At 45.1% G+C, this 27,888-nt stretch overlaps 1 protein-coding gene across 4 annotated transcripts in view; it reads left to right on the top strand.

The window, feature by feature from the left end:
• LOC119384033 (uncharacterized) overlaps window positions 1-27,888 on the top strand; it is an 88,509-nt gene that overhangs the window by 5,165 nt on the left and 55,456 nt on the right. For 2 of the 4 annotated variants that reach the window (XR_007415226.1, XR_005181833.2), the window contains exons 2-5: window positions 57-3,024; window positions 3,109-3,230; window positions 3,984-4,140; window positions 4,957-5,318. The exons of the other annotated variants lie outside the window; for them this stretch is intronic. The gene's annotated coding sequence lies outside the window, so the exon portion shown is untranslated. Of the gene's footprint in view, window positions 1-56; window positions 3,025-3,108; window positions 3,231-3,983; window positions 4,141-4,956; window positions 5,319-27,888 lie in introns of those variants that run through there. 4 annotated transcript variants of the gene reach the window in all.

Below are 27,888 nucleotides of genomic sequence, written 5' to 3'. Positions count from 1 at the left end.
CTTCCCGTTCGTATTAATTGCGTGGTTCCCTTACCAATAATTTGCGTGCCTTTCAGATCAGGAGAACAGCCGCACACCCGGCAATGAGCAGGCAGATTTGCTCCTCCTCCTGGCCCGACAGACGTCTGATCTGATTTTATTTACACGAACCCCTGCCTATATGTATGCGCAAATGCTTGCCATGATTAACAATGCAGAAATGGTCACGACCAATAAACAGCCGACGACGACGTTGATCTAACAGGCACTGGAGCATCCCAAAAGGAGCCCAATCCCTACGGGTCTCCTGCTTCAGCTACTTCTCCCCTCTACATCTCCTTTTTCTGTACACGAGTATGCTTTTGCTGTCACCACCCTCCTGTTTTTTTTTTGTTTTTTTTTGCTTTTATTGTTACCGCACTTGACTACGCGGTCACTCCTAGCTTCGTTGGGTCCAGCTGTTTTTGTTGTCAAACGCTGCCCCAGCAATTTCTCTGCACGTACGCTGCATGCCCTATGTGCACGACCGCCGGAGGCTGTAACGCGTCCCTCCCGTCCAGATGCAGCGGCGGACCGTCTTTGAGACAGTTGCAGTTTGCGGACAGACACAAATGCCGATCCTTCAGAAAAACAAGCATACGTAAGTGCAGCAAAGCGGCACGCGTGGTTCCGATCGACAAAGGTCCTTCAAACGAATGAATCCCTAGCAAAAATTCTAATAGAAGCTTGTATTAGTCTAATAAGTTTTTCTATTAGATGTATTGGTCTTATAAAAATTTTTATTAGCCTAATAGATGGATGTATTAGTCTAATACATTCTCCTATTAGCCCTATTAGTTTGTATTAGTGAGCTGTATAAGACTTGTATTAGTCTAATAGGTCTCGTATAAGTTTTGGTCTGGCACCTATTCGGCTAATAGAAATATGGGTATTTTGTTTAACAAGCTGGATATTTGTATGTAAGTGTTCAACTGCAAAATTGATGACTCAATTGGTTCATCTATTAGCCTTATTAGTTTGTATTGGTATGTTATATATGACTTGTTGAAATTGATATTAGCCTAATAGGTAGATCGTACGGGCTTTTGTCCTGCACCTATATTAGGCTAATAGAAATATGGTTATTCTCTTAAACAAGCTAGGGCATCAAGTAAATGTTAAACCACAAAATTTGTGACATAAGGATGACCTCTGGGTTACTAGCATGTTTATGGTGGCGCATGTCAGGCATGCATCATTCTTATTCTGAAGAAGATTTTCTCGCGCTGTGCATAAAGTATATGTTTCACGAAAGAAAAGAGTACGGCATCTATTAATATGTGCCTCACATTTTGGAATTAACATCACAGAGCTATTGTGATCTGCACAATTTTCATAATAGCCTTGTTGCCCATATTGGCCAGACTTAAGGTTTTGATCCTTGTTCCTTGTAAATGCGACCATCACTGATTTCTTTCACAATGCCATCATGAGTTTCAGGTTGCCTTCTCTTCAACGTGTCCATTAAGCCCTATGACACTGCTTTGTCAAAAAGCATGACTTCAATTTGTTTCTTGAGGTCCAATGTAACAACAAATTTTGACCAGAGATTTCGGTGGTACAATGTGGGCATGAAAAAACCTTCTGACGAGGATTCGATATCACAGCTTCGCATGCTTGACAAAAATAGTGACGCTTGACAAGGTCATCCATCCACTGCCTGCACGCTTTCCTTAGCATCCAACTCGAAGTAGGAAGGACGGGCTTGCCCAGGAAAAGGTTAATTATTCCCACAAGCTTCTCCATTCCTGTCCAGTTCAGTGCTACTGACACAGTGTACGCCATAACAGTCATGTCCGAGTTGGGAAGGCGTTCGCCAGAGAAGATGAGACAAAATTCACCAGCATCACCTTCGCACCTATATGTATCGCTGCAATCTTCAGCGGAACCACTAGATTCACTGTCAGACAGATTGCTAGCGACGCCGCAGCTTTCTGCACGATCACTTGCACTTCCACTTTGGTCGCTTGCATCGTTGTCAGAAGCTTCACGGGGCGAGTCACTCACGCCGGTATTTGCACTTGCGGCAGCACAGTTGACAAGAGGCGACTACTTGTGCGAAGGTGGCTTGGTGCACTGGCGGTTATCCTGGTACCTCGAAGATGTAGTACGTGATAATAAATAAGCCGCCTCCGGTTCCAAATAACGTTTCCTCCGCTCTGCAGTTTCAGACGTGCCGCCATCATGACGGATAGCGCCTAAGTGCCTTTTATCACTGCACCATATCCGAAAAATGAAAAACCAAGTCAGGACTCGACTGATTCAATTTGACTGAGACCGCGACTAAAAGAACAACAATGTTTGCTTGTTTGTTTTCTTGCTTTTTCCCTCTATGGCGATGGCGATCCTACTGTCCCATATAGACGGTGTATTTTATTAACTACTCATACAGTATAAGAAAGCAAAAAAAAAAGCGAGAAAAAAATTTTAACATCGGAAAAATTGAACAACAAATTACACAGGCACGCAAACGCGTATTTGGTTTGGAGTGTGAATGAAACGTACTTACCGCTGGTGTCATGCCAAAAGCATAAACTTGCGCAAAGAGCTCATACTTTTGTGATTACTTTTATTCCCGCGCAGATTCAGTGAATTTTTCCTCCGTAATGGGATTTGTGAGGATTTTAGAAATGTCCAAATGGTGCAAACTAAATTAGGATTTCTAGGCGCAAACTCACTTCCCACCCCATCAGCATCGTCACCGCCATCAGCTTTAACACGTGTGTTTCGCCGCTGGGCCTTCCGTCGCTGGGCCCAACGTTTCTTTCTCTGCGGTCTACGGCAAGCGAAGTTTGACAGCGCAGTTATATCACCACGTGTAAAACCTGCACAATGTACGCTTATGTGCGCTTCAAGGACGACGGCGTGAAGGTTGTCTGCACGAAGAAAGAATTAAGATATTCTCTCCGTATAGTATCAAAGACTTCGACAACAAACAATGGTACAGTGTACGCTGGGATGACGAAAACAGCGGATATTTCAGAGCCCAGATTATGAAGTTGTTTGGTGAGTATGCTTTTGTCGTTCATTGTTTGATGGTGCAATTTCAGGGACAATCGATATATGCACATCGCGTGTACCTGTTTTCAGTAACCAAAGAGGAGGCTGATGCTTCCGCGGAAAGCTCGAGCAAGAGATTTTCCTGCCCCCAAATGCCTATGGACAGCAGTTTAGAAGGCGACACCGAAGCGAGTGGGGAATCCTGCAGAAAGGTGAATCTTGCAAATGTTTGTTTAGCACTACTCAATTACTTAAGGCTGGACAGCGCTTTTTGGCGACGCCGATTTGCTGATGGCCTGCATGGTCGGATGACTTGTGCCTCACGTGTACCGATCTATGGGCCGCCGAACATTCTTTAACAGTGTTCTCAGTGTCCTCGTTCCCGTGAAATGAGTGAAGGCTTACAGCAAAGCTGCTGCATAGCCCGAAGCAACTGTACTGTGTAGTCCTAAGTCCGCTGAGTAGAAAATCGGGAGGAGCTCGCATATCATTACAGGATCATCAAAAATTAAATCCTGTTTTTGTCATTCCTTTGTTTGTTTATTTTGCCTACTTGAAAGCATGAATGGTTTCCCTACTTTAGCTATTTCATGACCATCTGCAAGTGAGTCTGTTTACTGACGCACATGCACCAGTTTGCATGCAGGTACAGTCAGTGTAGAGACAAGTAGCCAGCCAGACCGAAGGTATCTACTGCATTTCAGATAATCAATAACTACACATGCAACATCTCTATATGCGGCCAAATTTGTTGGCGCTGGCATACATAGCCAACAGAAGAATTGCACTGAGTTGGCACCGTAGTTCTTGCAAAGTTTAAGGCTGTAGCCGAGGCCAGCTTGAGTTGCTGTCAGCTGTTCAACCAGTAGAGAAGTGCAACGTACCATATCTGTGCATGCATACATACATTTCTGTGGTTTCTAGTTTTCACCAAATTATTATTTTTTTGCTTCTGCCTGTACCAGCACAAAAGAGAAAAACAAGTGCCAAAATCTCGTGTGAAGGATACCGAGGCACAGTTTAGGAAAAAACAGCTGGACCTTTTGTTTCCTCCTGAAGCATGAAAGGGAGGAGATTGTCTTCGGCAAGAAGTTGTGAGGCTGCGCAAGATCTTCAAAGCAGGTTTGTGATACAATTATCATGTTGGGCACTTCATTGAGCTCATCCACTTTGCATGCACTTTCGATTTCTCCTTTGATAATTACTCTGTTGCCTTTTACCGTGCCCAGTAATGTAAGTTGTTTATCTGTTCTTCTATTATGTGACCTGCACAGCATGCAGTAGCATGTCACATTTTGTTAGAAATGATGAAAACACTCATAGTTATTTGTTAGTGCATTTTCAAATATCTGCTGCTTTATTTCGTTTACCTTTAATCTAATTTTTTTTTCTCCATATTTTACTATGCATGATCCTCGGCATCCTCAATTATATGTCAAGTTCCCAAACCTGAAAGCTGACATAGCACGCCCTCTGAAACCTGAAGCTGAGCAGCAACAGTGCCCTTTATAGGGCACTGTTGCTGCTGCTAAAATTAAACATTGACAGCTGCGCAGTCTCATCTTCTTTAATTTAAGCTGGGGGAAAGAAGCAGAATAAAATTCCACTGGTGTTAAATTTTTTGCTGTTGTCTGATCTGATGTCAGCAAATGAGAAATTGTAGCATGTGTCAGCCATGTTGTTAATGGATGAAGCTCTGCCTCTGTACTTTTTATTGCGACAGATGGTTGCCTGTTACTGCAGCTATTTGAATATTAGTTTCCGATTTAGTGTCGTATTTGTTTCATGTTTTCTGGAATAACGCATCTCGAGCTAGTTCGTTGAACATAACAAGGCAAAAACAGCGCGCACTTGACGTGGACGGACAGAAGGAACACAGTGCCTGTGTTCTGTGTTTGTGAGCTTAAAAAAGTGATTTACTTATGTGTTTCGTTCTAGATTTCTTCAGCCACTCCTCGTCCAGAAGTATCCATTTAAGGAGGTTGACCTCGCGGTAAAAATTGCGGACATCATGAAGGTACCGACGCCACCAACTCAGCAGCTAACACCACCACCTCAGCAGCCAAATGAGGAAGGTTAACTGTAGAGGGCTCACCTCACTTGACGATTTAAATAAAGTGTGTTTGTGTTTGACAACTGCCTTTGTGTCATATGCAGTGACATGCATGCCGCTGCCGCATGCTACGAGCAAAGCCTGCTCGCTGCCTGTGCAGGCACCTATTGATCTAATAGAGGCTATTAGTTTATGCGTATTAGCCTAATACAGGCTATTAGCTTATGCCTATAAGCCTAATACAGGCTATTAGTATATGCCTATAAGCCTAATACGGACTATTAGGTTATGCCTATGATCCTAATACAGGCTATTAGTTTATGCCTATGAGCCTAATACTGGCTATTAGTTCATGCCTATAAGCCTAATACAGGCTATTAGTTTATGCCTATGAGCCTAATACAGGCTATTAGTTTATGCCTATGAGCCTAATACAGGCTATTGGTCTTGTCCTATTAGTGTTGTCCAATAAGACTTGTACAGGCTATTAGTCTTATATACTGTATTAGTCTAATACATGTATTAGTGTCCATAACCTAGTAGGCTATTAGTTTTTCTATTAGAATTTTTGCTAGGGATGGCGTGAACATGCGCTGCAGGGGAATCAGCTTAAAAGAAGAATAAAATGCTCGACCTCCTCCTCCCTCCATTTTTTTTTTGTGGTCTCTTTTATGTGTCATTGTGGTGGCCCTCTTACCGCCTTCAACTCCGCGTTTGTTGATCCCCCCGGAACTACATCGTAACCAGCGTAACCCCGACCAGGGGACGCGCTTCGCACCCCGCAAGAGAAGTTTTCAGGAGAAACTGGCGGCAGCGCCCCTGGCGGGCGCCCAGGCTGTCGACGCGGAGAGGGCCATGGCGGCGCGGCGCAGGGATACGGCAGTGAGCCCACTGCCCCATTCTAGTACACTGTAACCGAAGCAAGCGCTTGAACGCGCGCAGCGCTCTACCACTTGAAGGAGAGGAGACTAGAGGAGGAGAATAGCGCATGCGCCGCGAGAACAGAAGCGAAAACGCAGGAGAAGCGCAAGCAGGTGCTGGTAGAGAAATGGAGAGAGTAACGCGCAGCTGTTGGAGAGAGGGAAGGAGGAGAGTTGCGCATGCGTAGTGTGAGTGCGGAATACCAGGCCGCGGGACATACTCCCGAGCAAGAGGTGCCTTCGCATCTAAAACTGCTCTGCATATCCCATCCGCCGTAAGAAGACTCGCAAGCACTCTTGCAGACTGCTCGACTCCTTGGCTCGCACGCTAGCTTTTGTTTACTTGTGAACTTGTGTTATAGTTAGCCACGGTTGAGCATATGCTTTTGAACTGTTGGCGAATTGCGACTCGAGCGCTTACGCGCGCACACACACACACACACACACACACACACACCTCACTCTCTCTCTCTCTCTCTCTCTCTATATATATATATATATATATATATATATATATATATATATATATATATATATATATATATATATATATTGTGGGGATTGAGGCTTGCCCGTCGCCATTGCGCTGGTTTTCGCCTATTTCTGCCATCCCCACGTCCGATCATGCCGTTCCTCTCCTCCGCCGTCTTACGGCGCTGGGCGAGCGGGGAGTGACGTTAACCTCCTCTCTCCCGGCGCCGGACCTCGACGGGGGGCGCTGCGCTCGGGTTTCGTGTAGAGTGCCTCGATGCGCGCGCCTCGAAGCGGAGGCGAACGAGCGCATCGAGGCACTCTAGTTTCGTGTCCCGCGAGACGTTTCGCTGGTTTCGCGCAGCGAGGGGGAGACCCTCTCTTCTGGACCTCGTAGGGTAAGCACGCATTTCCTCTCCCGTCCGTCGGCTCCTTTTTTGGGCTCGCTCGGACGGAACTCGCTAACGGTGCCTTGCGCCAGCGGCGAGCGCTTACCTTACGTTGTCCTTTTCCGAACGCTAGGCTGAAGAGCGGTGCGGTGCATTCGCGCGTGGTCGTACTACGCCGAAACCGTACTTATCGAAGCCAACGCGAGCGGAGTTTGCCCTCACTCGAGCGATCGGGCCCTGTGGTCACAGATCGTAAGAGTACGCAGCATAGTCGCGAGAGACCCGTTTTCTCTCAGCGGCGTGTCGCCGTGAGCCCGTTGCCCGCGGAGACGTGCTAGCGGCACCATTTGTGTTGTATTTTCGCCCGTGGCGTGGTGAAGCCTGTTTGCTTCTCCCGCCGCCTTTGGGAGCGGGCGTTCTACGGCGTTTTGTGGTGTTGCCGCAGGCAATAAACTGTTGCGGATCTCGAGAGCAGTACTGTGTAGTTGCCGCGTTGCGCTCGGCGCCTTTGCGCTCGAACGTACGTGTGCAGTGGCGCGCTAGTTCACGCGAGGCGACGGCAAACGCGGCCCTGTGGCTCGCTAAGTCCGAACCCACGCTAGTGGCCGTACTCCTGTGAAGTACGTGCACACTACAATATATATATATATATATATATATATATATATATATATATATATATATATATATATATATATATATATATATATATATATATATATGGGTCATTCCATGCCAAATCATCCAGCGTTTTTCCGACCAACACAAATATGGCTGAAAAAATTTCCACGTTTTTCTTGAAGTTCGAAACTCGTTCTGCTCGTTTATTTCTGTTACCAAAAATATTCCCGCCTATTTGTGAGAGTGTGTAGTTTTGCGCCGACTGAGCTAAACGGCATCAAACAACAATTTTTTTCAAAGGACGTTTATGGGATGCACTCGATAAAATGGTATTTCCGGCAAGCTAATGAAGTGATGTAACTGTGAAAATAATGGCTTATTTATGTATATCGATTCTTCGAGGGCTTTTCGCACGAGCAAATTTGAATAAAGTTGCAAAGTTTGATATTTTTTTACAGGGACAAGGCAAACTCAAAGGGTAGAAATGACTTATGTGCTGGTGGCCTGTTCGACATACTACAAAAGAAAAATAATTTAGTCGCTGAAGGTGTAGCAGATCGTCTGAAAAAAAATTACGAATTTCACTTTTTTTTAGCGATGCTCTGTATTCAGCGTCAAAAAACGTGCCTTGGTGGTCGGACTAAAAATATGCACGATACTTCATTTGAAAGCCCTATGTATTAGCTGAACATTGACGAAGTTACAAAAGGGTATTATTTTTTTAACTTGAGAAATATTTTCTTGAAATTTTGTATCTCGCACCAGCTTTTCGCCGACGTAACTCAAGCGGCATGAAGCACTCACAACGGCAATCTTCAGTCCATGCGCACTGACCTGGGATGCAGACGTCAAACATGGTACTGTCTATAAAGCAAAGGAAAAGGAAATGAGGTTGCTTTAGAGACAGTAAGCGCTACCGTAAGCGCATTGCCAAGTCAACAAATTTCTTCCCGTGTCCACATCCTCGTTTTTATTTGGCACCAGATCGTTACCAACCCACACCTGCTCACCAATTTCTCCGGTAGGGTGGGGAAAATACCACTCTCACTTGTTTGTTTTTGTTGTTTATCTTCTGTCGCTCGTGTTTCTGTATTCCGTGAAAAGGGAATAAAATTCATTGTTGGAAGTTAGCGCTCTGTTGTGTGTGTATCTTTCTTGTGTCCCGTCGATCAGTTGTGCTATACAATCTACAGTCGCACATAACATTACCCTCCGGCGTCGAAAGCACCGATTCGGTGCACTCCAGCGAAGGCGGTAGCGAGAATGTTTCCGGTACATGATATATATGGACGATGTCAGTGCGGGGTCGAGTCGACGGAGGTAGTGTTCGACTTCATACGTCACGTCGATCACTTGCGCAACACCGTCTAGACGCTAAGGCCGGAAGGCTGTCCGCATTCGGTGTGCTGACGTCACTAACCGGAGGCTGGTGAGTCTAAAATGTTACTTGGCTGCGCCACGGCCGGTCTAGAGGCGCTCGCTCGCTAAGGAGCGAGCGCGCGCCTTCGGCCTTCAGACCGGCCGTGGCTGCGCATACACTGTATCGTCGGACGCAAGAGAACAATTTCAGAAAGCCCAACACGGCGTGCTGGAGACCAAAGGGGCACAAGAGATCTAGGAAGAAAGTGGGCGTTTCTGTGACTTAGAGTGGTGTCAGCTTTTGAAAGGGCAGGTACCGCCTCCTCGGCTAGAGTACACTCTACCTCGGCCTTGACGGCAGCGTGGCCGCCATTTTGAATCTCCCGCCAGGTCAGTTGTGCGTGGCGCGCGTGCTGTTGTTAGGTCGGTGGTCGTTTCCCTCCAGTTTTACGCGCTCGCTACCGTCACCATGGCCGGGTGTTGCGTGCCGCAGTGCACCAATCGTTCTAGGAACGCTGGAAGCTGTATCGTTTTAGAAGATACGAGGTTTCTTTGGACAGTAAAAGGCAAACGTGACAAGTGGCATCCGAAGAACACATTATGCACTTGCAGCTTAAGTTTTCGGCCGGTATTTCGAATGCACATGCAAAGATAACTTCTGCCGGTGTTAACAGTGCGTAATAAATGTACACACTGATATCAGCTACATGCTTAAAATGCTTTGGTTCGCGTGTGCATGAATCCTGCACTTTTCTTTGCAAACATTCTTTACTGCACTTGCTTGGTCCTGTATCTGCCTTTGATTTTTCCTTTCGCTATTTTTGTGATTTGAAATGTATCATGGAATATATTATGCGTGTTTGTCTGCAGGTCAAATCCTTCTTTTTTCCTAATAATAATTATTTGTGAGAATTTACGTCCCAAGAATCCGATATGATTATGAGAGGCGCCGTATATAGTGGAAGGCTCCCGAAATTTTGACCATCTGTTGTTCTTTAACGTACACCTAAATCTAAGTGCGCGGGCCTCTGTCATTTCACCTCCATCGAAATGGGGCCGCTGCGGCTGGGATTTGATCCCGCAACCTTCGGGTCACCAGTCAAGCACCATAACTCTAACCACGGAGGGTTCTTGTTTTTTATATTCCTTTCCGTGTTTCAAGTACGCCTTCTGTGCTGGTCCGATGCTCATGTATGTATGTGTGCAGTTAAATGTTTCTTATCCTTCCCTGTTTCTGTGTTTCAAGGTTACATCTTCGTCCTGTCGTAAATAATTACGCAGTTCCTATTTTTTTAATCATTTACGATCACTGTGAATCGACTAGTGACAGTTGTGTTTTATTCTGCAATTTGCGTTTGATTTGTGTAATTGCGTAATAAATGCATTATGCAATAATGTATAATAATGTAATAATGTATAAATGCAATAAATGCATAAATGCAGCATTAATGCGCACAAATAAATGGCCTGTACACTGGATATTAACGCGCGCGCGCGCACGCACGCACGCACGCACGCACGCACGCACGCACGCACGCACGCACGCACACACACACACACACACACACACACACACACACACACACACACACACACACACACACACACACACACACACACACACACACACACACACACACACACACACACACACACACACACACACACACACATTCAGTATTTTATTTCTTTGAGCAAGCATAATTTATATTTATTAATAATGTAAGCCCTGAAGGCTCATACAGGAATGCGCATACAAACAGTTCTCGCGAAGCGTCTATACAAAGAAGACGCATGAAAATAAGAAGACGGGGAAACATTGTGTACAGTGGACACGCTATATGTCAGTAAAAAAATACAAGAAACAAAGTCAAGTTGTACAATGTGTACGTCATGGAAAACCAGCTAATGAAATAAAAACTCACAGGCACCCTTATGCGATCACTTAAGACGGCTCGAAAGCGAAAGCCATCTTCTTCTTTTTATTTTATTTGATTTTTTATTTAGAAATATTGCAGGCCAACACTTTGGCCCAAGCAGGAGGGGCATTACAGAAAGAGAAAAAACAAACAAGCAAAAGAAAAAGAAAGTACAACATGCGTAAACAATGCCATATGAAATGTACATAGTGCGTGAAAAGAAGCAGCAATCACAGCTCGACATCACTAACATTCACAAGAAAAATGGTTTGTCAAGGCAGCCATGAAATCATTCCATTCAAATACATGAATAGGAAGGGAATTCCACTCGGTCACCGTTCAAGGAAAAAAAAACCGTACTTATGAGCGTTTGTTCGCGCGAAAATCGGCGCAAGCAAATGTTCGTGAGTGTGTCTAGTTCTTCTTGTAGTAGGCCTACATACCGAAGAGTTTTCTTGCGCACAAAGCGCGGTTTTGCATTGCATCCAAGATCGGAAGCACCTCACCTGGTTTTGCACTGCCTCCGTGATCTGCCAACTTTTGACCAATTGCTACGATGTCATGTGATAACGGCATCATATGACGTCACGCCAAAATTTCTGAAGCCATGATGACGTCATATGGTGACGTCATCACGTGACGATGATCTTTTGCATCCCTCGTCCCCAACGTACGTCGTGGTACGCTGACGCCGTAGACGCGGGACACCGACGGTCAAATTTCGCGTTTGATGAGGCATTTAAGGTTTTCGCCTTAAAAAATGCGTCCGCCACGGTGGTATAGTGGTGACGGAGCTCGGCTGCTGACCTAAAAGTAACGGGCACGATCCCGGCCGCGGCGGCCGCATTTAGGTGGAGGCGAAATGCTAGAGGCCCGTGTACTGTGCGATGTCAGTGCAGGTTAAAGAACACCAGAGGGTCAAAATTCATACTGCCCTCCACTATGGCGTGCCTCATAATCATATCATGGTTCTGGCAAGTAAAACCACAGATATTATTATTAATAAAAGAGACAAATAAACGACGCCGTGCATCGGCCGCATAAGGTGCAAAACAGTATTGGAAACACTCAATAATAAGTGCATGCAATTGGGCATGCGAGAAAACCTGCAGACACAGAAAAAGAAACTGCAGATACAAAAAGAAGGAAAAACGCACTGATACTGCGCGCATGCAAAGTTTTACGGCATACTACTCAACAACGTATTCATTGTTTTGATAAGGACTGAAGGTGCAACTCGAGTGCCGACACAGTAGCGGCTACAGATAGTGAGCAAGAAATGTCAGCAATAATGATCAAGAAGCTTTCGTTTCATTTTAGCAGGATATTCGCACCATACTTCCCCTCGGCCCTTTATTCTGTGTACAATATGTATGATGCCATTTATAATAAACGAGTAAATTATTTGCAAACTTACCAAAATGAGCCACCTTAATCGCGCTTAGGTAGCTTCGCAACACTAAATTGTGTGTGTTCAGATACATATACTGCTGCTGCTGACATGTACACAAATACTTTAAACGATTATTTGTGTATTCGGAATGCAGAGCTTACGAGAAAATTAAGTACGGCTTAAGACTTTGTCGTTTCCGGCGTAAGGAAGAGGATTCATTTTCAACATAACAGAGTCTACGTCTACCTCCAGCACATAACACATGTTCAGGCCATCAGCTTACATGAATTACATGCTTCCTCAATAAACATTTAGGCAACAACAGGAATAAAAGCTGCCCAAGTTTCAAAAAAGGAAAGAAAAAGAGAAAGCTCACTAGCGTGTACTTATTTCCGGACGTATACGCGCACCGCAAGCGCTTTGTGTAGCGCGTTTCGCATGCTGCCGAGCTGCGGCGGGATTCGCAATGGCGGCCGTCGTAGCAGACGACGCGCCTGTCCTCACTCTCAGCAAAGTGCGTGGGCATCAAGGCACCCTAGTCACGACGGTTTTCAAGGGACAGATTCTCATTTAATGCTTCAAGCGGCCGAATAAACAAGCGCGCGCAGTGATCTAACGCGGCTGCGGCGAGCCAGTGGAGGGTTCAGCGTGCCGTGCGCACCGTGCCGGTCAGGAGAGGGAAAAATTCGAGGAGAATTGATGAGGAAAACGCGTGCGCGGAGGAGAGTGTCGCTACTTTCAAAATCAAGGGGCTTTATTTTGACCAAGCTGCGATGTCATATGATGACGGCATCATGTGACGTCACGCCAAAATTTGTGGAGTGATGATAACGTCATATTATGACGTCATCACGTGACGATGATTTTTTGCATCCCTCGTCCCCGACGTCATGGTACGCTGACGCCGTAGACGCGGGACGCTGACGGTCAAATTTCGCGTTTGATGAGGCATTCAAGCAGTGGCGTAAATCCAGAAAAATCACAAGGGGGGACACACATCAGGTCATGGCGGCCATTTTGTTTCTATACATAAGGGTTGTATTTTTATTAACATAAGAATTAAACCATGCTTTAAAATAAAACTTAAGAACGAGCTAGCATGGGGTCCCAGCTCGATCAATTGCATTGTTCTATACATTCTTTGAACCGGTCGAGCGGCTTTTGCGATTTTTATAGTCTGACAGAACTGAGGGTATTCAACAAAGGTACACGCTAAAAAATAATCAGCGTTTACAAAAAGTTGAATGCGCTATACAGTGAAACCTCGGTGATGCCACCAAAAATATTCGTATCATCCGAATTCGTATCACGGGAAAGCATGGAAAATTGGCATACGACAAAAGAAAGCTGGCGTACATGTTCATTTATTGTTTTTCAGGGCCGCAGCAACGTCAGGACGAACCCTGAATGATTGTCACGTAAGTTTTTAGATGATGGAAATCATACCAGCACTCGCAAATATACGGCCCGTACGCGCGTATTTAATTAATGAACCATGTGCGTTGTCAAGGCTTTTGCCTTAAGGTCACAACGTGTGATTAGGTCCTGGTAAAAATGAAAAGACAGTGAAATACAGTGAGAGATGCCAGCATCGTTCTCGCCTTGTGAGTAGGATTTATATGTTTAAATCGCGTTGAAAAGTAACAAACACTAAAGTCCCTCTATCTTTCAAATGTAGCGAAAGGTCTTGATCCAGCGGCCGTGCCCTGCGATAGGTCGGTTGGCGACACGTGACCTTTCCGCCTTCGCGCCCCGCCCAAAGGGTTCAGCGGCGGCAGCGCTGTGCCGGCGATAGGTACGGATCACTGTGTTTTCAAGCGTGGAGTTGGGCGATTTTAGCAAGACTTCACGCGCCTCTGTCGCATTGTTGTTGCAAACTAGAAGCGTTTATGTACCTGAAGTTGAGTGGACGCAGGAATTCCGCGTTTGAACTTAATGTTTGGAGCGTGACGTGCTAGTATGTCGGGTCTCTATGCCTTAGATTGTCTCCCCGCGCGGAGGACAGAAAAAAGCTTTTCTTTTTTTTTTCCGTTCCTCGCGGTGACAAAAATATATGCTGAAGGAAGGCCCAACAAAATCAGTCGCAAGAAATTTGTGGCCACAGAAAACACCCGGCTATGCGAACTAAGTGATTTTGTAATGGTTATAACTTAAAGCAGCCTTTCGCCTGGCCGGCGTGCTTTGTTCGTGCATATGCATGAGCATTTTCTTAGCAACGATATTACTGCTTCGACGTTCTTTATGCCGTATATATGTGCGTAGTAGTCAATGCACAGTCACACCCCGTATCTCTAACATTAAATTGCTCGGAACCCAATAAAGCTGCCGTTGTTTCTCTCACCGGGGTGGGTTCAACACTACAAGCTCACAGGCAAATGAGCATTTGGGATTAGCTTTTTGCCACACCTTGCCGTGTTTTGCCGCGCTGCTGTGTGCGAGATCGATTAAGGCTGCTTTTGAGAAGTTCGAATAAATTATACCGCAAACACTGGGAGGAAAAGCTGAAACCATACATGCCGCACCAAGCATCTTTGGTAATTTTCCAAGGCAGAAGGAACGAAAGCCACCCTGCAAGCGAATGAGGGGGGATCAGTTCTCACAACAAAATTTGCAAAGAACAAGTTTGTTATGAGTTCATGCAATAAAACCCAGTTTTTCAATAAGTGCACTTTTGTTCTCTTGCATCTCTACAAAAAGCCACCTAACTCAGCTTTTCTGGTTGTAGTATGGTGTACGTGTATACATACCCCAAATTTATTTGAAATTGCATTGGGTAACATTGCAACGTACCTTTATATCTGCCGGGCACGAAGCAGCGAGCTTAGTAAAAGGGGGACGGCTTTGGATAAATGCGCGTCGTTAAAAACAGTTAAACATTAAAATGGGCGAGACACTAGTGGGCATGTGATATTTCCTAGATCTTGAAAGGTACTCAAGTTGCTGATATTCCTCAAATGCAGTGCAGCTGCATTTGTGGAATATCCGCTACATTTAAAAATATAGGGACCTTAACAAAAACCGGTATGTGGCGCAGCCTAGCGGAAGAGCCTTGAAGCAGGATTATGAAGGCGGTCACTTTGCTGTACGTAGTCTGATGCTGTCATGCGTGCCATAATTGGTCCTCAAAGTTAGAGTATGTATATTATTATCTATCGCCGTTCTTTTTTGTGCTGCTTACGAGGTAAAAGAAGTGCACGGTGAGAAGCGGCGCTGCCTTCGCGGTAACCAGTGGACAATGTCCAGCCTCGGCGCATGCGCGAGGTGTGCACGCATGCGCAGCAAACCGCTGCGCTCGAACACGAACCGCTCTCGCGCTCACTGTTTGCAGCATGGGTTGTCACTTGTGTTTAAGACTTCATATTCGCCGCATATTGAAAAATTCATATTACGAATGTTTCACGGCGTTTTCCACGTTACCTTTCCGTGATTAGACACTCTCGCCGGTAAGCTTTCTATTGCGCTAAAGAAAATGGGCACAATAAAAATTGGTTGCCGGTCCCTTTAAAAAATACGTCCGCCACGGTAGTATAGTGGTGGTGGTGGTGGTCAAAACATTTATTAGCCATTAAATGGTTACAGAGAGGCGATTGGGTTGGGGCCGTATTGGCCTCCTCCCCTCACAGTACTAGGTGAAGCCCCTATTCCAGGGCCCCATTGGCAAGCAATGCCGCCTGCGTCCGTTGAACCAGGGCCTTTTGGGCCGTGAGGTCCTGACAGCCGAGCAGGGCCGCCTCCCAGTCCTCTCTCGTGGATTTGGGATTGGGGGGGATAGACGAGTTTGATTGGCACGCCCAGACTATGTAGAAGGTGTCAGCCACCTCGCCACAGAACTGGCACGCGCCATCAAAGGATGAATTGAAATGCTTTAGCACCGCCGGGCGCAGAACAGTGTTGGTGAAAAGTTTTAAAAGGAGGCGCTCGTCAGCGCGATCCAGTCCCTTACAAGGGTCCGGATAGCGCCGGTGCTCCTCCTTGTAACCGGTGATGTCTTTGAATGAAAGGGCCAAATTGTCTGATTGGGAGTAGGCTTCCAAAGACAGGGAGATAGCCCGGGAAGAGAGCGCGCGGGCGGCCTGATCGGCCTGTTCGTTTCCATGGAGTCCCTGGTGAACGGGGGCCCAAACCAGATTACGCGGAGTTGGATCCAGGTATTGACAGCTAAGTTGCAGTATGGGCTGAGCAAGCGGGGGAGCCCACCCTAGCGCATAGTTCCGACAGGCCCCTCGCGAGTCGGTGATGATGTGTTTCGACGAGGGGTAGGTGAGAGCCAGAGCGATAGCAATCTCCTCCGCGTGTGTTGCGCTGTAGGCTTTGAAAGTGAGCCTGTTTACTGTTCTTGTGTTGTGTACGACTGCGGCCGTATACCCCCCCCCCCCCCCCTGTGGTGTGGGCCAGCAACGTCCACGTAACAAACGTGTTGTTGGTGACCAAAGTGTCGCTGCAACGCTTCCGCGCGCGCCTGGCGACGACCACTGTGGTGTTCTCTGGACATGTTGCGGGGAAGAGGTCGGACTCGGAGGGCGCGTCTCCAGGGCTCTGGAACTTTCACCCTTTCCTCAATGTGGTAGTCGTATTTGATGTGCAGCCGGTCCAAGAGGCGGCGACCGGAATTGGTCAGTGCAAGACGCGTGTATTGGCTCGGCTGCTGACCCGAAAGTCACGGGTTCGATCCCGGCCGCAGCGGTCGCATTTAGGTGGAGGCGAAATGCTAGAGGCCCGTGTACTGTGCGAGGTTAAAGAACACCAGATGGTCGAAATTCATGGAGCCCTCCACTACGGCGTGCCTCATAATCATATCATGGTTCTAGCAAGTAAAACCACAGATATCATTATTAATAAAGGAGACAAATAAAAGACGCCGTGCATCTGCTACACAAAGTGTAAAACAGTATTGGAAACACTCAATAATAAGTGCATGCAATTGGGCATGCGAGAAAACCTGCAGATACAGAAAAAAAAACTGCAGATACAAAAAGAAGGAAAAACACACTAATACTGCGCGCATTCCAAGTTTTACGGCATACTACTCAACAACGTATCCATCGTTTTGATAAGGACTCAAGGTGCAACTCGAGTGCCGATACAGTAGCGGCCACATATTGTGAGCAAGAAATGTCAGCAATAATAATGATAAATAGCTTTAATTTCATTTTAGCAGGATATTTGCACCATACTGCCCCTCGGCCCTGTATTCTGTGTACAATATGTATGATGCCATTTACAATAAACGAGTAAATTGTTTGCAAACTTAGCAAAATGAACCACCTTAATCGCGCTTAGGTAGCTTCGCAACACTAAATTGTGTGTACTCAGATACACATACTGCTGCTGCTGACATGTATACAAATACTTTAAACGATTAGTTGTGTATTTGGAATGCAGAGCTTACGAGAAAATTAAGTAAGGCTTTAGACTTTGTCGTTTCGTAAGGTAGAGGATTCGTTTTCAACATAATAGAGTCTACGTCTACCTCTAGCGCATAACACATGCACAGGCCGTCAGCTTACATGAATTACATGCTTCCTTGATAAACATTAGGCAACAACAGCAATAAAAGCTGCCCAAGCTTCAAAAAAGAAAAGAAAAAGAGAAAGCTCACTAGCGTGCACTTATTTCCGGACGTATCCGCGCACCGCGAGCGCTTTGTGTAGCGCGTTTCGCATGCTGCCGAGATGCGGCGGTATTCGCAATGGCGGCCGTCGTAGCAGACGACGCGCCTGTCCTCACCCTCAGCAGAGCGCGCGGGCATCAAGGCACCCTAGTGACGGCTATTTTGATGAGACTGGTTGCCCGCTTAAAGGGGCTATGACACGATCACCCAAAAATTTGCGATTTTCAGCGAAAAATAAAAGTAGAGAGTCTATTATACCTCTACATATTTAAAAATTGGCCTGTAAAAGAATGTTTGAGTAGAAAATGAGCCGTAGAAGTCGCCGGCTATAAACCCTGCCCACAGCCGGCGACCACCATTTTGCCAAGGCGTGTGTGACGTCATCTGCTGCCCGGAGCGGCGCCGTCGTTTTCTGCCAAAGTTTCAGCCGCTGAAAATCGCTCAATTTCAATGCCAAGCTGAAGGAAGATGAAATAGGTCAATTGAACGCGCCCGACGATAACCCCACCTTGCTCTCAACTATCCCACGTGATTGAGCAGTTACCCTTTTCAGCTCCCGGCCCCGATGGAATTACAGTGCAAATGATCCAATTTTTATTCAAGTTATCACCTAGTGAAATTCCTAATGTTATAAATTATTCTTTAAATTATGCCTGGATTCCTTATGATTGGAAACTAGCGAAGATAATTCCGATACCTAAGAAACAGGGATCAGGTTTCAACATAGAAAATATTAGACCAATATCATTGACTTCAAACATGGTCAAACTCATAGAGAGGGTCCTGCACGGCAGAATAACTATTTGGATGGAACATAAGTCAATATTAAAACCACAGCAAATTGGCTTTAGATCCGATTGTTCAATCTGGTGTGCACATACAGACTTAGATAACCGTATACAACTTGCTAGAAAAAGAAGACAATACGCCGCACTTGTGACACTTGACATTGCTAAAGCATGCGACAGCGTTGAACATTCCATTTTACTTAACAGACTACAGATCTTAAATTTTCCACAATATATGACGGCGTGGGTAAGAGAATTTTTAAAATCAAGGGAATTTTATTGTGTCAAGGATGGGTGCTCTTCATCTAAATACAAACAGAGTCGCAGAGTTCCCCAAGGAGCGGTTCTATCTCCACTTTTATTTAATATACTAATGAGTTCAATACCAACCTGTCAGAATATCTATGTCTATGTGTATGCAGAGGATATTCGCCGCGAGATCGGGCTACAGGTGGCAGCACCGTCGCCGCGCTAGTGTGGATAGGCGGTTGTCGGCGCGTATAGAAACGCACACAACAGCACTTCGTTGTGAGCGATATGACCCGATTTCAGGCAAGCAAAATGCGTTGACTGCAGCTTTCTGATAATGTGTTCATTCCCGAATTAATTCACGAAGTGCGCCGAACGTTACTATTACTTGTGAGAGAAGCGCATTCTACCAACGAACGGGTTGCTCGCCTTCGGCAAGATTCGGCGTTTTCGCAATGGGTGACGTTTTCTTGTTTTTTTTTTACATGTTTAGCTTGTGCTCCACATACACATTGAACACTGTAGTGCGACTGAATTAAGTATTTACTTCTTGTTCATCTGGATACCCCCTAACAAAAAGAAAGCCCATATTCCTGCACGGTGAGCTCAAATAGCACCATGTGCACTGCGTGCTCAAATATTCATCCGCATTTCTTATTCAGTTCTCCATGAAATGTAGGACAGTTGGTAGGTTTACTGAAGAAAGCCGGATAGCGCTTTAGCGCTACGGAGACTAACACGCACACGCTTGTTTTTATTCCAGTAACAGTACACAAAGGTAAATGTACAGCACGGAACTTTCATCGATTGATTACTTGCACGAAAGTAATGGAACAACGGCCCGGTTACTTCACGGGACCAAAGTACGTTTTTTCATGCGAATCATGTCCGCTGCCTTCCGTCGATCTATAACAAAGCAACACAAACGCTCAAGATAATGTAAAGAAAAAAAAAGATGTGGCTTCGCGTGAAATTACTACGACATAAATGTAAAGTGCGCCGTTTGGATTAATTTTGACCATCAAGGCTTTTTAACGCGTATCTTAATCTAAGTACACGGGTGTCTTTGTATAAATTTCGCCACAAGTTATATTTGCGCAAGGCAACTCAGTTTTGCGATTTCCGTCATTCCATTCTCTGTTCTGTTTGGGGGACAATTTACATACCGAAGTGTCAGACGTGACTTGACAGAAATATTTCTCTGCAGTGGGACCAGGACCGTACACAACTAAATCTCGTCGCGTAACCTATAAACGACAGTCCCGAAGTTATACACCTAACCAGAACGCGCAAGTGCATGAGAACCTTTTTTTTTTTACCACCGAGCCGCTAAAAGGCTATGTTCACATGAGATTAAATACTTCTCATCTTTAGGACAACGCCAAGTGCACTTTGCAAGGCGCTTGAACCACAGAGCGGCACCGACACTGATATAACTCTCGTGAACGGAGGGTGCGACGACCACACACAGCACTCTCGACAAGTGCACTCACTGATCTCATTACAGTACATATACAGCCGATCAATGCCAAATGCTTCTTTACATCGTGTTAGGCATACGTACGAGCGGTTAAAGTTGTACTAACGCAACGGAACAAACCGCCCTTTGAGGACCTGCATGGCGTACGCGCACATGCAAACACAACGTGACTAGCAGACGACGCATGGAGCAATCCACACTAGGCGCACAGCCAGAAGCCGCGAGGCGGCGACTCCGCTCGATCTCGCGGCCATGCAGCCGACAGTGATATTTATGTTCTACAGCAAAAATTACAAATCTACATGAATATGTTGGAAATATGGCTTCGGTCGATATCAATGGCATTAAATGTAAACAAGAGCGCTCTCCTGGTGTTTCCTATAGCAGGTTCGATTTCACTCTCTGTTATATATAAACAGGAACCTATTCCGCAAGTAGACTCTCTAAAATATTTGGGTGTTTTATACAATGAAAAACTTAACTGGACACCACATATCGAGTACATTGCAGCTAAGGCGCAACGGGCTTTGGGCTTATTGCGCAAAATGAGCAATCGCAAATTTGGTGTACGTAGGGACACAATGATAATGGTATATAAGATGTATATGCGTCCAATATTAGAATTTGGATGTGTGTTGTTCTCGAGCGGACCAGCTTACAAAATTAAGCATTGATTATTTTGGAGCGGGAAGCTCTGCGCTTGTGTATGGGGCTCCCTAGGTTTGCAGCAGTTACTGTTATGTATCAGGAAGCGCGTCGGTATTCATTGCTCTGTCGATTCCGCGTTTTAACAGTACAGACATTTTTAAAATTTTATAGCTTGCCGGTAAGAAGAGCCGAATATGTTTTTATCAGTGACCCAGATTCCTTCTTTCTCACTCATTGGCCACATTTTCACACACCACACATAATCTTCGTACAAAAGAAACTGGAAATTATAAATGTCAACATCAGAGAGATAATTGTAACCAATAGCTCAAATCAGTGTCTTATGATAGATTACGAAGAGATTTTTCCTCCAAAACCTAAATTTAAATCCCTCAAATTCTTAGAGAACAGGTTAGAGGATTTTCTGATACATGCACAAACACGAAACATAATAGCCACTTATGCTTCCGTGAACGAAGAACGGGCAGGCGTAGGAATTGTCTCCCAGTCGCTTGGCTGGTCATTCGCTGTGAGGTTACCCCATTTTACTCCGGTTTTCGAAGCTGAGCTCCCGGCCGTCATCATGGCACTGCGAAAACTCCCGACAGACGAGATCAGGGTGGTCATAATAACTGATTCGCTCTCCGTATGCACAGCTCTTACAGCATCACATATAGCTCTCGCGCCCTCAAGACATTTCGATCTTTAGTTCCGTCTCAGCTGAAGCACCTAAAACTAGTGTGGGTCCCAGGTCACTGTGGCTTAAAATTAAATTAAATGGCCGATGCTTTAGCGCGCGCATCATCTCCCAATAATCCAGGTTCTTCCAGTGTAGAATATTTCACCGCAATCAGATACAGAAAATTGGTAATTTACACTGATAGGATGGAAACAATAACAACGTGGACGGAATACAAACATCTAAACTTCCCACGGAAGTCTCATTGGAGCCAATCTAGACAATCTAGACGATGCCGTGTCCCCCCATTAAACCTATACTTACACAGAGCTGGTCAGACGATATCGCCCCTATGTCAATTCTGCGGAGAATTAGAAAATAATGCACATTTCTTTTTGTCATGCCGCAGATACTCAATTATTAGATCACGACTGCTCATTACTCCGCTGTTAAAAATAGGCTTAAACTTAGCTGAAGAAATTGTACTAAGCTTCGGAGCCTCAGGGTTGGGATACTGCCATAGGGATGCCTTCAATGCCGTGTGTAATTTCATGGAAACCACTAGACGTGTACCATTTTAATCTTGCCTTCAAAAACGCTCTTTATTAAAATGCGGTTAAATATATCTAATCTCATCAAAATTGTTCTGATCAGGTTAATACGGCTGTCTGGAATACGAGCTCAATAGCATAATTTTTAAAGTCTTAATTTGATGTCTTATTTATGATTGCCATTTCTACTCTTTTTTAACCATTTTAGATTCTTCGAATAAGATTTTAAGCTTCAACTACATATTCTTGGCCCATCCCCCAGAATGGGTACGTGCCATAGAACAGAAGGCAAAACAAACAAAACAAAACGCGCAGATGACCACGGAACAAAATCGTTCGCCGGAATGCAGACGCTCGTAAAGCAAGCAGCTCGTCACGTCACGGCTCGCGAGTGCGTCAGTGTTGCCGGACTCTCAGGCTGCTCGCGTGTTTAAATAGTATTCAATTATAAATTAACTGCTCGACCAAATGCACTAAACTTTTGCCAGCTTGTTTGTGAACGCACAAGGATTGACCGACATAATACAGATTCTGATCGAAAATTGGGTGTCATGGCCCCTTTAAAGGAATACTGACATGAATTTTAAGAATTTTCAGATTGTTGCTTTAAATAAAAATACTGGTGTCGAGAAACCTAAAACGAGCATTGTGGTGCCTGGGAATGCCCGCTACCTTAAAAAGACACTTTCGGTTTCGATATCGAGGGGGCAGCTTCTCAGTGACGTTTCATAGCAGTGTGGCATCACGGGGAGAGAGAGAGAGAGAGAGGGAACAACTTTATTGTGGTCTGTTACAGACGTGGGGAAGAGCGTCCCCCGCGCCCACCCGGCTATTCCCACGTGGGGACCGACAAGTCTAGCCTGTGGGCCCTGTCGCGGACGTATCGGACGGCCAGGATTTGGTCTTGCGGCTTCGGGTGAAGGCGCCGAAATCACGGGGATACAGAAACTCGCGATGTAGTAGCGGCAAATCCGTCACTTGCTTGTGGTGCACATAAACAATGATGAGTGAGTTGTCGTCCAGTGACCCCGACAGTGATTTCTACTATTTAGGCTGCATGCAGGACGCAGAACTCGTAAACTCGGGGGAACTGTCTTGACTCGTCGGGATAATGTCCTTGCAGTGGGGCTGGCTTACAGATGCTCAGCGACGAAAACTTCAAAGTCAAATTAAAATATTTTATACGTGTTCTCCGACCCCGGTGTGTGGACAGCGTTGACAATGCATACCAAGGAAACGAAAAATGTCACTTTTGCGATGTCTCAAAATCGTGTCAGTACTCCTTTAACCGCTTCCTTGCGATTCGGTTAACCGAACTCGCGCAGCTTGACGTGCATGGTCGGCGCGGGCAATATATAGTGACGGATACGTAGACCTTATCTGAAAACTCTTGTCGCGAATGAGGTGGACGGCGCATTTGCAAAGCGTTATGTAGCGTTGTCTGTTAAATGCAGTGTACGTATAAATCCACAATGCAGAAAAGCTACAATTTGCTAAATGACAATGTCTATACTCAGCTTCTATGTACAACGTACTTGTAACCTAACACGGCGGAGCTTTTTATAGTTGCGGTACATCTAATATTGGTATTGTGGATTTACCTAGATATCTAAAAGACATTCACAACGTCCAGGATAAACGTACTATAGATGTCCACGCGATATTTGTGGTTCACTGGGGCCCCGGGGCATCGTAACCATAGCTTCATCATCTGCTTTTCAAGGCTGTCTTGTTGGTCACCTTAAATACTAAAACAATCTCCACTGATTATTGATAATCGTAAAAAAAACCCACCCCTTATGTAATGCCCCCTCTAAAAGGGGGCATTTGGGGTAATAAACTGAACTGAACATCCACCGTGTTTCTGTGGGAGCACTTACAGGGACGACAAACCACCACCGCCGGCTCCATTTCGTATACGTAGAAGCACTGTCAATTGTCTAGGCCGTTGTTCCATGCATGGTCACGGTGTGCAGCCTCGTCAAAATAAAACTATGGTCGTGACTAAGGCGGCTAGCAGTTTTTAACGCGAAAAAAGCTTCTGTGTCAAAATTAAAAAGAAATCACGGCATTTTTACTAACTTATTTCAGGAAAAACTTGGTTAAATCGCGTTTAGTGCCGTGATACCTTCGTTATTTCGAGATGATGGGAACATTGAACCTTGTGGGTGCCTGCCGGGGAATGTAAATTTCTTTGTTAGATTGAGAAAGCCGTAAAATCGGGTTTCGTTAGATCGCGCTTTAACTCTACAATGTAATCGAAATAACTATAGTTACGAAGTATCGTAGGTGAAGGTGACAGGTCACTAGCGGACAACGTTTATGAACGACAAGCATTGCGAGTTCGGCCCCTGATTTGGAGCGTCTATGACACCGCCTTCTCAACGCCGCAGGTAACAGAGCCGTCTATTCGCTTACACCTCTTCATTTCTTGTTCGTACAGAGACGGCACGACGCACACTGTGTATCTACAAGCGGTGAAGAAGAGGAGGAAGAGATAACAAGTTCCTTCCATTGACAAGGAAAGGCACAACCTTAAATTCATTCTTTGACAATATATATCCAAATCATGCCAAAAATTTGCCTTACCAGATATTAAACGGCCTACTACATAGGCATTTAGAGGGGATACATACGACAAATATCATAGCTACAGGTGCCTCACAATCCGAAGAAAAATCTGGCATTGGTATTTTCTCTGAGACCTTCAACTGGCCATTTTCATTAAGACTTCCTGATTTCTTATCAGTATTTTCGGCGGAATTTCTAGCGGTAATTATGGCTTTACGAAAGCTGACCCCATCAACCTCAAGAGTTGCAATAATTACAGATTCATTATCTTTGTGTTCAGCACTCGCTGCATATAGCGAATCTCAATTATCACGTACTTTTCATTTTCTTGTTCCCACCCACGTAACTTTAATTAGATTAATCTGGGTACCGGGACACAAAGGGATAAAAATGAATGAAATGGTGGACTCTCTGGCAAAAGCCGCTCTCAGTGGTCCCATATTCTCAATTATTCCCATAACAGCACTCATAATTCGTGACAGATTTAGAAGGCGTGCCATAATTCAAGACTCCGGCAAAACATTAATCACTCATCTAAACGAATATCGACACCTCTTGTTCCCTTGGCCTAGGAATTTCTGTTCAACAAGAAAAGATGAAGTTATTTTTACTAAATTACGATGTCACGTTCCAAAACTAAACTTTTATATGCATAAATCTGATCTGGCTCCCTCCCCTCTTTGCTCGTTTTGTAACCAGGACGAAACAGTTGAACATTATTTCTTATCATGTAACCGTTTCAATTTACGAAGGAAAAACATTCTCGAAGCAGCGTTTAATCGAATTAGATTGGATTTCATTACTTCTAATATTCTATCCTTAGGAGCCTCCTCATTAGGTCGTTGTCACCGGGATGTCTGTTCCGCTGTACAAAAATTCTTAATTGAATCAGGGTGGTTTTAATTCTGAATTTTAAATTAGCATTATGCATTTTTTCTAACTACTCTATAATTCATTAGTCATAGAAATCATATGTGGCCACTTCTACCTAAAATTAATCGTTTCTTGGCCAATCCCCCAGATTGGGTGTGAGCCATGCATAAAGGAAATCATCATCATCATCATCATAGCCCTGAAACAAATGCCATTATGGTATTTAAATGATCAGTTGCAAGATTACATTGCGCACCTGACAATTAACAATATAATTGCGACTGATGCATCTGTATCAAACGAAAATGCTGTGGTAGGCATCTTCTTCTCTTTACTTCCAGATTACACACGTATCTTCATTGCAGAATAATTTGCTATTGTTCTGGCTCTACGAAAACTTCCTTCAAGCGAATCAGAAGCAGTTATAACTACAGATGCTCTTTCAGTATGTTCGGCGCTCTCTTCGGCGACAAACTTACCGCTCATTAATATGTTTCATCATTTAGTACCGGCAAACTTACGAAAAATTCAGCTGTTATGGGTACCAGGCGACTGCGGAATATATTTAAATGAGATGGCGGACACATTAGCCACAATATCTTTAAAGGAGTACTGACATGAATTTTAAAATTTTTCGGGTTGTTGCTCTAAATGAAAGCACGGGTGTCGCGAACCCTAAAAAGAGTGTCGTGGTGCCTGGGGATGCATTGCATATATTTTTACTACCGCTTCTTTCAACCAGCAGTTTCGGTTTCGGTTTCGAGAGGGCGGCTTCATGGTGACGTGTCAAGTCTGCCCGTGACGTCACGGGCAGACTGCAACCCACGAAATATGCACCTGCTGTCCTTTGCTGTCAGTCGAACGTGGTTCATGATGAGTGAACTGTCGTCCAGTGCCTCCGACAGCGATTTCTGTGATTTAGGCTGCATGCAGAACCCACACTTCGCAAACCAAGTGAGCTGACTTGAAACGTCATAGGGCTCTCCATGCGGTGAAGCTACCTTGCAGATGCTGGGAGATGAAAACTTTAAAATCAAACTTAAATATTTATACGTGTTTCCCGGATGCGGTGTGGGGAGAGCGTTAACACTACATGCCAAGGAAACCAAAAACGTCCGTTTTGCTGCACTTCAAAATCGTGTCAGTACTCCTTTAAGGGGACCCATTACACCGATTATACCCGATTCTGCTTACGCGACAGCAATAAGATTTCGAAATGCATGTCTGCATAATGAAATAGGCAAATTTTTATGGGATCAATTCAGCGACTTCGCACATCGAAGATTTTGCTGGAATAAGCAGTGGTGTGTATCACGGCAAGTAGAAGTTACTTTCACCAGACTACGCTGCAGAATTCCGAAGTTGAATTATTACTTACACAAAGCTGGACTTTTCTCTTTTAGACTAAAAGTACAACGTTTATCTTTAGCCTCATAAGTATTTACCTCAAATATCTTGCCACCCGGTTCTTGGCCCATCCCCCTTTGTGGGTAAGCGCCATCAGTAAGAGGTCATCATCATCATCATATTCAATACTCAGGATGTCTAAAAAAATTCATATAATCAATTCTTGGCCAATCACCCAGACTGGGTATGAACCATGTCAGAGGTTACAATAACAACAACATAGCGGAGCCCCACAGTGGGTGCGAGCCACAGTTATAGGTGAACAAGAACAACAAGAACAAGAGGGACGCCATGAAGGACCCGATGTACTTTGAGAACTACGGCGAGCCTTTGGAGTTCGAGGCCCCTGAGAAGGTTGACAAGGCGCTCGTGCCCAACTACATAGTAAGTGCACCCGTAGCCTTACCCTGAAAGAGAACGTGTCGTCCACCATCGCGATGTGCGGCACAGGTTTCTTCTAGAACGCTGTGGGCCGGAAGTCAGCAGAGGAGTTCGCTGTAGATACGGACTTCGTATTGCACAATATGCAGAGCGACAGAACTTTAAGGGGGCTAATCCTACGAATAACTGGGCGAAAATAACGGGAGCATGAAGAGACGGGACAATTTCGTTGACTTTCAACTGTCTAGCCTAGTCGTGCAGTGTATTAAGTTTAGTAAAACGCTTTGTCCACGAAGCAGGGAAATACATGTGCTAAGGACATAGGTCGGCAAACTCACTCATGAGTCGACTCACTCGGCTCACCCAGACTCAGATCGGGCCGTCAGTCTGAGTTTGAGTGAGTCCGTGCGAGTAACATTCTGGTGAGTTTGAGTCCGAGTGAGTCCGGTTGAGAAAAATATTAGTGAGTCTGAGTCCACGTGAGTCCAGTTGAGTAAAACTTTTGTG

Source organism: Rhipicephalus sanguineus, chromosome 2 (genome assembly GCF_013339695.2).
Source record: "Rhipicephalus sanguineus isolate Rsan-2018 chromosome 2, BIME_Rsan_1.4, whole genome shotgun sequence".
Classification (NCBI taxonomy): Eukaryota; Metazoa; Arthropoda; class Arachnida; order Ixodida; family Ixodidae; genus Rhipicephalus; species Rhipicephalus sanguineus.
The sequence above is the reverse complement of the archived record's forward strand: the minus strand, read 5'-3'. Positions and strand labels throughout refer to the sequence as shown.